The sequence below is a fragment of the Rhynchophorus ferrugineus genome, unplaced genomic scaffold (assembly GCF_030347505.1).
Source record: "Rhynchophorus ferrugineus isolate W39M unplaced genomic scaffold, kcgeb_rfMv2 rfM4, whole genome shotgun sequence".
Lineage (NCBI taxonomy): Eukaryota > Metazoa > Arthropoda > Insecta > Coleoptera > Curculionidae > Rhynchophorus > Rhynchophorus ferrugineus.
In genome coordinates, this window is record NW_027472583.1 from 8,430,892 (window position 1) to 8,446,460 (window position 15,569).

A 15,569-nucleotide genomic window follows, 5' to 3' on the forward strand; every position below is an offset into this window, starting at 1 on the left:
ATTAACAACTAAAATTGAAATCCTAATCGCTAAAGGTGGCTGGGCGATTTAACAAAAGAAAAAGCTGACTTTAATTAATCCCACAAACAAATTTTTAACGGCCTACTTTTTTATTCCGTTCATCCCGATACGGTATCCAGTTTTTTGTCTCTAAACTTTAGAATTAAATACCACAGAAAAAAGCTCGCACACTCACAATGAATTGGATACTTGCGTTGTGTGTTAACGAAGGTTTTTTTATCGAAAACAACTTTTTTCGAAAATATTGGAGAAACTATGAAACTTTATTAAGCTTAGTAAGCAATTAGGATTTTGCCTTTGTTCACAAACAATCAATATTCCTTAAGCTTTTATCATTGATTTATTAATATTTTATTACTAGTCGTTGCCAACTAACAATTTTTTTCTATAGTTATATAAAATTAAGTGTTTACCTTTATATTATATCAGTTATCCTTGATTCATAAGTACTATTAAGTACTTTTAAATCCCGAAAGACCCATTGGATCTTAATTTCTTATGAAAATCAGTAACACATTTTAGTATTTTTACCATTTAATACACTCCACTACACAACTACAGTTTAGTACTCTTGAGTTTGCGTCCTATTTCAGTGTTGTCCAAGAGTTGCAGCACTTTGGTATTAACATGGAGTCAAAGTATTTCCTCATGTCTTGTTGCAAATCTCTTAATTTCTTCTATAACAGCAGGAATAATTGTTCCTATAGTGCCTAAGTAGATTCACAATTTTCTCCTCATGGCTTTGTTCTGGAATTCTTGCATTATGATGATATTACTTCTCACAGAACATCCCCATAACTGATTTTGTATGGTTAATTTAGATTTTCTTCAACTTCAATAAACAAAACATTTTTTGTACTCTAATTCGAATTTTTTTCAGTCATGGCTCAAGTACTTTCTCACCGATGTTACGCGAACTTTATTACTGAAATGTTGAATAAATATCGCAGATTCTGAACTATGACGAGAAGATCGTTGAGATTGGATTAATGGGCATATTTGAATAGTGCAAGATTCCTAGGGAAAGCTTTATAACTAAGAAGTCTTTCAATGATTCTTGAAAAAGACACAATGCTCTCTGATAAGTTCGAACTGTAGCCAAGCTAGCCCGCCAAAGTCGTCCGGTTTCAAACGTACGCAAAACTGTTCAAAATATTATAATTACGGGGTACAAACCGGCAAACGTTTTTTAAGGCTTTGTTTTAATAAATTTTAAATCGCCGCTGGATCTTTTCGGAGAATCAGAGAATTTCAGAGAAAAAATTGTTAGTCTTGACAGTATCCATACAAAGCAAAAAGATATGCAGCTATTTGAGCGATGTTTGAAGAATTATTATATCAATTTGTATATTTAGATGAGACGTGGATATTTCAGAATGGTACATTGTGTCACTCATAGCAGGATTATAATAAATATTGCGGCAACGACAACAAAGTTGATGGAAAAAGATAAACGTGGGAATAACTATCGATTAGGTTTTGTTAATCATAACATTTATTAATAATTCATTTAAAACATAACTATATGTTATGAAGATCTACTTCATGCTGGAAACAAGAATATAAATGAAATATATTTATTCTTAGTACAGAATTAGTGTTTTCCAAGCCCAAGGGTGACTACCATGGAGAAATGAATCATAACATGTTTTTGCAGTGGTTTGAAAATCAGCTTTTAAAGAACTTGGAGAAACTTATCTACTTATTAGAATGTCCCAAGAAGCACCCTAAGCGACAAAAAGTCATTTAAAGCTGAAGCAGTGAAATTGATGCCAAATATCGGTATACTTTTTGAAAATTTTTGATATCATCTGAAAAAAAAACGAGTGTGACCTTATGATGCGTGAAAACTTTGTCCACACGTGCACTAAATATATATGGTACTTAATACCACGTATCCATATATGTACATCTTATATAATGGAAAATATTACTTCATATCTATTGTACCACTCTTATCAATTAAAAATTTATCAGAATGCAACATATAGTATACGTAAGTTGTAATATTTTAATCAAATTATTAGATTATATCTTTAACGAACTTTTAAAATATTCTGCTAAGAAATACTAGACTGAAACAAGTAAAAGTTTAAAATTCCTTTTAATATCCACTTCCATACTCCAAATACTTTATAGAAGTCTACTATTAAAAGTAAAATTATATCATAACCTATTAGACATTAACGTTAACACATAATGTAACTGGTTTTTAATATATTCTGTTGTGTTAATACGTAGAATATATTAATAATTAATAATAATCATAAAACACCTCTGGCTCGTTCAATCCATCATCACCAAAAATGTTTTGCTAATATTATAATGCCTTAAATTTAAATTCTTTACTTCAAAAAATTCATAAAACTGCCTTTTTTCCTGACAATTTAATTACAGTTGCTGTCACTTTAATTAAATTAGAAATATAATATAATTTATAATCAAATATAAAAATTTTGTGAGCAAAAATATTTTATATTAATTTGGTTTCCGTAACAAAAATATTAAATATATATAAAATATAAAAAATATCCACAGAATTTTTAAAAGTGTAACAACTAAGTCACGACAAAAACTGCATTTAGAAGATTTAAAACCAACTAATCAGTAAGCATTAGAACAAAAAAAACCAAAACAAGGATATAATACAACTGTATAAAATATATATGGAAATAGAGCAAAATAACCAAAATCTGAAGTTTTCTGATGAGAAAAAAGAAATTTGTTACCAATACAATGGTATAAAAACGTAAATAATTGAAAAATGATGTTCTAATATATGATATTAATTTATTTTATATTTATAAAAAATAAACACTATTTTAATAATTAAAAACCATCAATAACTAATTGAACTATAATGAAAACTTTTTTAATTGAACAAAAAGCAATGTGTTTTTAAAACTATAATAATTAAAAAATGTGTAGCTATTATTAGAAATATAATATATATAGAAATAAATATTTTCGAAACTAATTTTAATATAGTATATAATATAATTATATAAAATCAATATGTATCTACTGTAGATACATAGATTACTAAAATTATAATTTAAAAAGATAGTAAGGGGTAATAGAAAAGAATTATATTTCAAAGATTAGACACAATAAATAATCAATGATTGCAAGATTTTAAAAAAAGTCTAAGAATATAATAAAGCTAAACCAATTCAAAATGTATCTAGTATATTTTTATATAATAATTAGTATATTTTTTAATAATAATAATAATAAATATATGTATATAAAGAATGTATACGGTTTTAAAAGTGTATTAACGCAATATACACGATTAATTGTATTTCGAAGATTTAAAAAAATCAGTTAATACTATATTTTTATAAATCTAAAGAAAAATATAGGATAATAGAACTAAAAATATCGATAAGTAAAGAGAGCAAAATGATTAAAATTTTAATGTAAAAAATAGCAACAGAAAAATAAAAATTTAATAATAATTTTATGTTATTTCAAACAAATAATTCTGAAACTATTGTTATATATTAATACATTATTAATATATTTCTTTTTTCAATAATAGTACTACATATATGTATATACAAAAAAAACATAGGATCTTCAAGATATATCAATGCAAACAATGTAAGGAATTGTTCTTAAAAATTAGAAGGAGTTTAACAAATATAAACAAGGATATAATAGATCAGAACTAAATAAAATATATATGTAAAAAACCAAAATAACTAAGAGCTTAATTAAAAAAATAGTAAGAAGTTTAAAATAGGAATAATTATTAAAGATGTTATGTTTGAAATTAATATGCAAATAAATAATACTTAAACTATTTTGTAATGTTTTCCAATAATATATTTTTTAATAATAATTTTAATTATATTATGTACATAAGGTTTTTAACTTATGGTTCAATTAATATTATGATAATAATTCTTATAGTCAATTAATACTATATTTTAAATAAAACGACTAAAATCTTAATTAAGAAAAATAATTAGAGGTTGTTTAAAGTTAAAATCATTAAGAAATTTTTAGTTAATTTTATAATAATAATAAGTTTTATAATAAAATAAAAACACTCTAAACCCATTTCATATTTTTCGTATCAATAAAAATCTCAAATATATGTATATACAAAAATACATACTCTTTTTAATAGTATAATAACATGATCCGTACGAAGAATTAAGTTCCTATCGTCTTCCCACAAGAACCAAATAAAACTCTCGCCAAAGAAACTAAAAAAAATAACGGGAAAAAAGTCCGATTATCCTCACTTGTTGCCGTAAAACCGTCGCCCGCACTATTTGCCGTCCGTCGTCGCGGAAAAGCCTGTTTTCCCGGAGTTTTCGCGCGCAAAACTAACAACGTTCCGACGCTCATTCATCGGTGGCCCGCTTGAAATCCCTGCGCTTCTTGCCGGCTCACTCTTGCACGGGTGAAGCGACCATCTGCGACCGACGCCGGGTCTGCCCCATGCTCCCTCCCAGCGGAAATGGCACGCACCACGCCGCGGCTATGGGACCGTCGTCGTCGTCAGTGGAGGGATCCGGGGTGGCTTACGCAGTAGTATAAGATTTCGTTATGATATACGGCCGGAAAGTTTCCGTTTCTCCGCGAACTTCTCCTAATTAGAAGGTGGAATATGAAGAGAATCTCGCCGAGTTTATTTCTAAGAGAAACATCTTTCTAATGAATACAATAAACACACAGACACACATAAATACATATATGTATATTCTAAACATTTTTAACATTTCAAATATTTATATTACACCTTTTCTCAAACCAAAAATGTTTAACCTAAATTAAAATTTATATACATCTCATAACTACCGCATCCGACAGGATTCCGAAGAGACCATAACACTTTTATGAGTTTTAATTCATTCTTGCTTGAACTATTTGCGTTCTTTTGTGCGTTTGACGGATTAGCATGTTCAGAGTCTAATTAAATGCTCACACACACACACGCATAAACACACATACATATATAACTAGGAAGACCCGTCGGCCCTATCTCAGTCTCCGGTGAAATAATGTTTATACATGTCACTGCTGTATTTTTTATCATATGCACCTCACTACATAACACTACACAAGATCAGATGGTTTGATTCTTTTGAGCCTGTGTCCTGTTCTGGTCTCTTCTCATGTCCCCTTGCAATTCTCTTGATTTCTTGACTGACTGTGGCTATCTGAAGGTCTCGATGTAGGTAATCAGTCCAATAGAACTTCGGTTTGGGCCTTTGCTCTGAAAAATGTGTATTTTATTTACATTATATTATATTAGAACATCCCCGTAATTGAACTCCGTATGTCCATATAGGTTTCAGTATTTGCTTATATAATAGCAATTGATTATGTACTGATAATTGCGATTTTCTTCCAATTAGCCAATACATTTTCCTATATTTCAATTCCAGTTCATTTCTTTTCTTACTTATATGTTCCTTCCAGCGAAGTTTTACATCAAGATTCATTCTAAGATATTTAGCGTTGTTGCTATATGGAATGATAGTATTATTTAATGTTATTGGTGCTTGTACGGTGTGTTTAAAAATGAACTGTACATGTACAGATTTAATTTCATTAATTCTTATTTTCCAAGCTTGTGTCCAATTATTTATATTGTCACTTGCCTGTTGTAATTTGCATGAAGCTTCTTCACTATTGTCTCCTGCAGCTATAATCGCTGTATCATCAGCAAATATAGCCATCGTAATATTCTCTATTTGTGGGGTATAACAACTGTAGAGTAGATAAAGTTGGTGACCCGTTAATAAATTTACACACGGACCACATGTTTTGTTTTCTAATACCAAAATTATAGCACACCACAATATACGCAATCGATAACATGACAAGTAACATGGATCTCAACCGAATGGCGTTTATATGAATTAATAACCCTCATAAATTTCCAACCATTATCTTTGGCGATCTATTAATAGTAATCTTCGAACCTTTAATGTCGTTTCATTAGCTATGACAAGATACCCACCATCTTAAATATTACCTTCTTATAAGGTATTTCTTTTTTATTTTATAGGTTATTAATAGACATGGATTAAGATCAAATAAAGTGACCTGAAAATAGGTGATTAACAGTGTCCACAGCCAAAATAGTTGTGATGGATTGTAAACAGTGACCTGACTTTGTGAACAAAGTTCGAAGTGTACTGAATATTTCAAGTAGTATAACATATTGTATAACAATTTTCTAGCAATTTGTAGGCTTTAGATAGATAGATAACTCTATCAATAATTCCTTTACAGCAGTTTCACATCGTAGCTCTATATTAAGCAACAAAACACTTGATGATTATGCTGCTTAATCATTGTCAAATTTTCATATATTTTTATTTTAAAATGACATATATTAAAAAAAAAGATATAATATATATCAATTAAACCATTTCCCATCATTTTCAACAATTTTTCCCATCTCTCTGGCAACATGGCGTCACTGAGTCGAAAGAACCTGTTGAATGAACGGAACTTTGAAAAAACGAAAAAAAGAGTGTTAGTTTGGCAATGATCCAACCATCGAAGGTTTATTCAGAAGTTCAAATGAGTACACTGGGTGTGGCAGAATTCAATTCCCTGAACTTCCATTCGAACTATAATAGTGTACTCTTTATAACTGACAAGCTGTGGCCGAACGTTATTATATTAATTTGCCTATTTGCAACAATACGTCGTTTAATTTATTCAATTAACATTGAGAGACATCTGCAGCAACTATATCATCTCTTTAGACACCACATACACCACAAAACACTTTATGGTCATGAACTTTATACTGAAGCTTCGGTATCAATGTGGACGACTCTCTTGAACTAACTCATTATATTACTTGATCCAATGTTCATCAACAGCTACAATATCCCATAGAAAACCATTTTTGTCGCTTTTCAGACAATTATACGGTGATTTTGTAATTATTTGACATAGCATTTTCGGTCAATTCATGCGGTAGTCATTTTCCATCCTTTTGAATCGTTCTTATCACATGTAAACTCTTCAGGACGGAAAGCATCAACTGCCAATCCTCCAGGTCATCCAAATCACCACTTTAAAATCAACCAAAGTGATTGATGAGCTACAATAGATTTATTGAAATCAGTCAACATAAGTGAATTTTGGGTTTGGATTTTGGACTAGACAATTTTATGATTAGCGTCTGAATAAACGAAATAATTTAATAATCTATGGATCGAATAACTCAATAATAACTATATGGAAAAATGGGAAACTATAATATGTATGTATTTAATCATTAGGATAGACATATTAATAGTTGTTTACATTGATACTTCGCATTCCCCCTTTTTCAATAGATATTTTTGATCAAAATACATGAAGAACCATAATTACTTAATTAATACATTAAAATTACTTCCAGCAGTAGATTTGTGGAACCCTCAAATACAAACTACAATATATTAATCAGTTAAAATATATACAAAACCTCATATATCTTAATTTAAAATTACCGCCCACCATTTATCTTACTTTCATTTTTGATACAACGGGAATATGACCGACGAAGTTCACTGGCAATATAAGTTCTGCCAGTCTTACCAGTCTAGTCGTCTAGGATGCTGACGTCAACACGTGCTGGACCACTACGAGAAGTTCGAGAACCAATGTAAGATATAGAATTGGAAAGACGAATACGATAATAGATAGTTGACGATCTGGAGATTTCCCTGCCGCCTTGATTTATGTTCAGCTACTTTTGTCACGAACTTATCTGCAACAGTAATATATCAGTAAGGATTTTATTGGATATGCGAGAACTGGTAAAAAATCGTAAGGAATTTTAGTTTGTCTTTCATGAATTTCATGAAATCTGCAAAATTTAATTTTGCTACAATGATAAGCTTTATTCTGAAATATGGGTACAATTATTTTATTTAAAATATTGTCCATCGATAGCCGCTACTTTCTCCAATCTTTCAGAAAATTTACGGATTCCATCTGTACAGAACGATACATATTTTGAGGCTATCCATGAATCAATCAATTTTTTGTATCTTCACGAACCATATGTCGGAACAAGTAGTAATCAGGTGCAAGGTCTGAAGAATACAGCGGGTGGGGTAGCACTTCCTATTTTAATGCTCCCATAGTTTCTTGTTAATAGTTCTTGCCTTTTACATAAATCATCATCGAGTAATACCTTGAAATACCTTCAATATTTTTTCAAATTTTTATGACTGTCCAGAACACTTTTTGTTTTCGATATCAAAACCACTAAATTCAGACATTTTCAACGTACTAAAAATGTTTCATTTACACTTCGGCAAAATGACATATACTGGAAAGTAAAAGCTGCTAGTGAATAATCAACATGAAGTTAGTTACAAATTCACCCGATGAAATTTAATACACAGTAACACCACCTCATCTAATTCGTAAAAAAAATCGTGTAACGTTTATAATCTTTTTATTTTTATTTACAAAAATATAAAAATTATTTTAATAGAGAAGCTATATTTCAAAATGCTTTAAAAGGAAATTAGATTAAAAGTGGCTTCAGCGAAAAGTTGTAATAGATATGAATGGAGAACTGCCATTATTCGCAAGCAATTTCGACAGATAACAAAAGCAAGAAAAAAATGCAAATGAAATGTGAGTTAAAATGTTAATAACTATGTCACTATAGAATTAAATAATGATTAAAGACTAATTAATGAATTATTAAATTATTGTCTAGAAGTAACTTGAGCGTCAATTTATCTACATAAAATTGATCATAATCCTGATATGTTATATACTGTACAGAAGATGTCAGATGAATGAAAGATATGAATCTTAATTATTCAAATAACATGGTATAAGAAAATCTTTCAAAGAATCAAAAAGCGCGGAATAACTTTGGTACGTCTACTGACATATTAGGAGCCTTTGATTAATGCTCACTTACTGCTAAATAATTTTTGCTGTATAGAAATGTCATTCATCATTTAAATAAGTCATGATGATTTTTGGACGATACAACTTTGTAGGTTATATGACAAACCAGTTCAAAATTCATAGCCACTTGTTGCACAATAATCTTGACTATTTCCTGAGAACTTGGGCGATAAGAGTGAAGACCAAAGGACACGGTTGGTTTCACCAAAACCTAAAAAATCAATACCATGGATGATACCTGTGGTAACTTCATGGTACTGTTGAACACCAAACATGACAGAGGACTACAAAATGCGTCTCATCCTAGAATAAGCTCTGCAAAACTTTACAGTGAAAATTATTTAATATTGTTGTAAATAAAAACTGCAGGTTTAAACTACCATCAATCATAATAAAGTGCTATTATACAAGCAAGAGTTGAAACCTATATAGACATAAGGAATTAAATTATGGAGATGTTCCGCAAAAAGGATTGACTACTTACACCGAAACTTTACCGACTGCCACATAAGGAATTAAGAGGATCGTTAGTAAACATGGGGAAAGACTCAATTCTCATGGCAATATCGAAGTATTGTAACTCTTGGATAACACTAAAACCGCACGCATATTTACAAGAAGCAGACCATTGAGGTTGTGTAGTGTAGTGTAGTGAAGTGCGTTTAATAGAGAAATAGCAGTGTTAATACATAAACATTATTACATACACCAGACTAAGATTAGGCTGATGGATCCTCCTAGATATATATCTAGATGTGAGTTATATATAGTAGTTCAATAAGTTAATAATCAACAATTAAATTTTTATTAAATGTACCCAATAAAAGGTGGTATATAAAAAATCCTTTCTCGATTTTTCTAATGTTAGTGAGTGAGAATTACAGCAAATTATTCAAAAATGCTTCACTGAACACTATTACCTACACACGCATACTAAAATTGCCTTAAGCATATCATTATACGGAATGAACGTTTAATTTACGTTTATAAACAGGCTCGATTCACCTAAATTGGTGTTAATTCATGTCTGTTGTACAGGGGCCAGAAATCTACCAACAAGTGAAGTAAATAGCCATCCCGATCGACATTGCAATGGAAATAAATTTAAATTGACACGCCCTGTACTCACCTGTACGTTTAATGATGTAATTTACTATTAATTACGTCCTCTATTATCTGTTATTGATTATTTGTTGCATATGTTCAAGATCACCTTACAGTATAAAAAACAACATTCGTCTACACTGTAAGACGAAAATAAATAATGGTCTAGGATTAATTGGGCAGTTGATGTTCTTGGAAAGATTTATTACCTTTTTTTAATGGTTTTGTCGCAAAAAAGCGATACGTTTTAAATGTCACAGGCTACATTTTATTTAAATTTTATGAAACTATTTAAAGGATATCAAAACAAAAACAAGTGCAGACGTTCGTCAAGGATTCAAGCAAAGGACAAATTAAAGATAATAATCTTTCTATCTCTTCAGAATCTGGGCAATATGCAATTATTTCTAGTCGTTATGAATAGAGATCTACTGCAACTGTTAAACATTTTTTAATTTATTACATTGCTACTAGTCCTTGCAGACTACCCTACAAACTACATTTACTAAATTTAAAAATCATATTGTCTTTCATTTAATCAATTGACTCTTTTGATTCTACGCCCTTTTCTAGTGTTATCCAAAAGGTGTAATACTTCGATATTTACATGAAAATGGAGAAATAATATAACACATAGGTTGGCAAGAGAAAACCTAGGTATAATCTAAGAGGACCCATTGGCCACATCTTAGTATCTGGTGTAATAATATTTATATATTAACACTATATTACACAAAGTAACATTGTCTTTGACTGAATCAATTGACTCTTTTGAGTCTACGTCCTTTTCTAGTGTTATCCAAAAGGTGTAATACTTCGATATTGACATGACAATGGAGAAATAATATAACACATAGGTTGGCAAGAGAAAACCTAGGTATAATCTAAGAGGACCCATTGGCCACATCTTAGTATCTGGTGTAATAATATTTATATATTAACACTATATTACACAAAGTCACATTGTCTTTGATTTATTCAATTGATTCTTTTGAGTCTACGTCCTTTGTTAGTGTTATCCAAAAGGTGTAATACTTTGATATTGACATGACAATGGAGAAATAATATAACACATAGGTTGGAAAGAGAAAACCTAGGTATAATCTAAGAGGACCCATTGGCCACATTTTAGTATCTGGTGTAATAATATTTATATATTAACACTATATTACACAAAGTCACATTGTCTTTGATTTATTCAATTGATTCTTTTGAGTCTACGTCCTTTGTTAGTGTTATCCAAAAGGTGTAATACTTCGATATTGACATGACAATGAAGAGATAATATAACCCATAGGTTGGAAAGAGAAATACTGTAAATTATAAACAAATCCATAAAGAACTATCTGAGAAATCTAACAGATGGCAAGTAAACAGGTTATTTACTCTCGAATACCTAATAGAATCATGTGTACAGAGTCCACCTATCTAGTTTAAAATAAAAGAAGCTAAAACAGATGTGTATTAGGGCCAATTCTTTAGGGCCACCCTCTCTACGCATGTGATACCACAAATGAAAATGGCTACATTTGCTAATGACACAAGAAAAAGCCACACGAAAGTTACAACAGGCAAGTGGCAATATAAACAATCGGATCAAAATCTTCTAAAGCCGGAATTCCTATATTTGAACTCCAGTTCTTTCCTTTCCTTCTTTACGTGTTCTTTCTGTCTGTTTCTCCAGTTTCTGTTCGTCTGTTTATAAATGAACTGCACGTACACAGATTTACTTTACTTAATTTTTATATTCCACTCTGAGATTACGTCAAAAATCAAATAACTATTTTTCATTTAGTGTAACTGAGTTAATCAACATACACAGTATGAGCTAATTATATGTCTCTCAAAATTACATTATTTCATATTCATTACGTTTCTTTTTGGTTTGAAAAAAATCCGATAACATAACCGTCCATTTTTAGAAACTTGGTGATGCTACTACCCGATGATCTCGATCCCACTTCTCGGTTTGAGTTACAACCATTTAAAGGTGGAGATTTTGATGAAAATTATAGGGAAGGGTCTCGAAAACTAAGAAAATTTCAAGAGTATTCTTAACGAACCTTCAGACAGCTTAACAGTTGCTGAATCAACTCTTTCCAAGCGTTTACACACGCGTAAAAAAGGAGAACTTTCTGAAGTATTGTAACTGGTGATGAAAAATGGACTAATTGGTACAATTTAAAGAGTAAAAACAATGGATAAGTTCAGGATAGCCGTCGATATCGACACCAAAGTGAAAGATTCATTACTATACAATATTGCTGAGCATATGGCGGGATCCGCAAGGTATAGGGTGATAACAATGAACGAAAATATTACGACAGATGTTTACCGATGTATTGTTGGAAAAAAGAATAGCAATAGCGACTCACAGATAGAAAATAATCTGACATGACAATGCGCGGCCACACGTTGCAAGACTTGCGAGCGATAGAATGAGAGTTTCTTCCGCACCCATCGTACTCAAGAAATATTTTTTTTTTTAATTATTTGTTCAAATCATCATAGCTTAACTGGCACATAGTACCAAATGCTGAAGAAGTATGAAAATAGATGGATGGTCGGATATCTCCCAAACCAACAACTCTCTCTTGGATTATGAAAATTGTAGTAACATTTCGATTAATATGTATTATACCAACTTTTCTCAATAAATGCTTTTTAAATTGACAAAATAATCAGAATACATGCAAACCTAATATAAAGAAAGCCTTCTACTAACAAGAAATGAAGAAATGGACATGTCAAAGTTTATGTCCAAATAATGAAATCAATTTCGCAGAGAAAACACGACCATATCAAAATTAAATTAAAGTTACGGCCATATAAAACGTGTTTACGTTTATAACGTTCGACTACTTTTATATGATAAGTTTTTCGAAAACTCGTAAAACACAACTGAAATTGTCGCTATATCTGGCCGCCTGTGTGCCTATAAAACTTTATTAATTTGTTCAAAAGATACATTTGTCGAATGAGGGTGTAACATTAAGAGATCTCTTTGGCGCGACAGTCCTACTGCTAATAGGAAGCCCATAAAATATAAATCGTAATTACTTAGCTCGTTCAGTTATTATATCGAAATAAGTTGTTTTATGTTTATACCCTGACCAATAAGTATATCAAGTGGTTCAAATTTAATGACTTTCCGTATTGATTCATATCCATATTGAAACTTTTTTAATTATTATTTAATTATTATATTGTTACTAGTTGTTTCGGACTAACCTACAATGTGTCTTTATGATAACTTAAATCTAGGTATAAAACTAGGAGGGCCCATCAGCCCTATCTCAGTCTCTGGTGAAATAATGTTGATACATGTCAGTGCTGTATTTTTTATTATATGTACCTCACTATACATCACTATACAAAATCAGAGGGTTTAATTATTTTGAGTCTATATCCTGCTCTGGTGGTGTCTAGTTGCAATACTGCAATATTTTCATGAGAATGGAGCTCTTCCTCATGCCCCCTTACAATTCTCTTGATTTCTTGACTGACTGTAGTCCTGTAGTATTTGGGTGCAACCACAATACTTCTCAGGACTTTGTTCTGAAAAATTTGTATGTTGTTTATGTTACTCTTTGCACCATAATTGAACTTCGTATGTCCATATAGGTTTCAGTATTTGCTTATATAATAGCAATTTATTATGTACTGATAATTATAATTTTCTTCCAATTAGCCAATACATTTTCCTATATTTCAATTCCAATTCTTTTCTTTTTTTTCTTTATATGTTCTTTCCAAGTTTCGTATCAAGATTCATTCCGAGATATTTAGCGTTGTTGCTGTATGGAAAAATAGTATTAATGCTATTGGAGATTGTACTGTCTGATTGTAGGTGAACTGCACATGCACAGATTTACTTTCATTAATTTCTATTTTTCAAACTTGCGTCCAATTATTTAATTTACCCTATTGTAATTTTCGTGCGGCTTCTTCACTATTGTCCCCAACTACTATAATCGCAGCACCATCAGCAAATATAGCCATCGTAATATTCTCCATTTGTAGTATATCACAAGTGTAGAGTAGATAAAGTATTGGCACTAGTACACTTCCTTGTGGTACACCTGCTTTAGCTTTTTTTATTGTAAAGTAAGCTTCTTATTTAACTCTAAGCATTCTGGCTGTAATGTACGATTTTAGTAGTTCGTGTGTGTTGTTTTGGTAACATTTTCTGTAGTTTATGAACAAGGCCTTCATGCCAAACCTTATCGAAGGCTTGTGCTATATCTAAGAATATAGCTGAGCATACTTTTTAACTTTCGTAGGCTTTTTCAATTGCATCTGTTATTCTGTGGACCGGATCAATTTTTGAATGCTTGTCAATAAACCCAAACTAGTGTGTTGGTATTAGATTTTTTTCTCTCTATGATAGGTTTTATTCTTTCCCACAGCAGTTTTTCGAAATCTTAGATCACCTTAAATCACAGAAACGTGGAAGCAATATAGCTACTGGACAACATGCAGGAAATCAGAAGATTGGAACGAACCAAACTCAATGAGCTTGTATAATGTATAAGTGTCATTCTTAACTTTAATTTAAATAGTTTAGTTTTATTTCAATTTTGGGAAATAAATACTGATGTATTAATCTCGTACTCGCCTTGCTTGGCAATTAATGCAAATACAACAGTATAGTAGTAATAAATTAATATGTAACTTAAGATTATACTAAGTATATCGAATGTAAGACGCAAGTATGAAAAAATATATTTAGGACGTTCTATTTTCTCCATCCAATCAGATAACGTGAGCAATATTTTAGTTCTGGGTTTGTTACAAAATTTTGGATTTCAAAGCAATGCTAACATTGATTTTGCAGCGTACTACAGACACAATCTAACTGTTTTTTTTTGTGGTCGCTTTAGACTAGAATTAATTTTGTTTCCAGCAGGATGGCGCAATAAACTGCACAAGCCGCAAACCAATCGTTCCGTTGTTTAATTAATTCCGCGTAGAGTCCAGTATTTCAACACAATTTTATTTGTTTCTCTAATAAAATAAATAAAGCTCACAGGTTCAAGTTTAATGAGTAACTGTGGTGAATTAACGATGGTAGAACTTTGCAAACTAATAGCAACGTATTATAACAGATATAAAAAATTATCCCTTCTGGTTCAACCAAACAATGCAATACAAAATAATAATAAATAATAAAATGATGTTCTAAGACATGTTTATTATATAAATTTGCTGATGGTTAATAGAGCTTTATGCAAGACTACATTGATCAATTATAATATTAAAAAAGTAAATTTATAATATACTCTGCAAACTAATAGCAACGTATTATAACAGATATAAAAAATTATCCCTTCTGGTTCAACCAAACAATGCAATACAAAATAATAATAAATAATAAAATGATGTTCTAAGACATGTTTATTATATAAATTTGCTGATGGTTAATAGAGCTTTATGCAAGACTACATTGATCAATTATAATATTAAAAAAGTAAATTTATAATATACTCTGCAAACTAATAGCAACGTATTATAACAGATATAAAAAATTATCCTTTCTG

The 15,569-nt window shown here is 30.6% G+C and overlaps 1 protein-coding gene across 3 annotated transcripts in view; it reads right to left on the bottom strand.

The window, feature by feature from the left end:
• The window catches only part of ITR (inotocin receptor), a 225,125-nt gene extending 220,666 nt beyond the window's left edge, over nucleotides 1–4,459 (bottom strand). For 2 of the 3 annotated variants that reach the window (XM_076401790.1, XM_076401789.1), the window contains exon 1: nucleotides 4,148–4,286. The gene's annotated coding sequence lies outside the window, so the exon portion shown is untranslated. Of the gene's footprint in view, nucleotides 1–4,147 lie in introns of all 3 variants that reach the window. The other variant, XM_076401788.1, reaches the window with a different exon arrangement.
• Nucleotides 4,460–15,569: the final 11,110 nt, after the last annotated feature.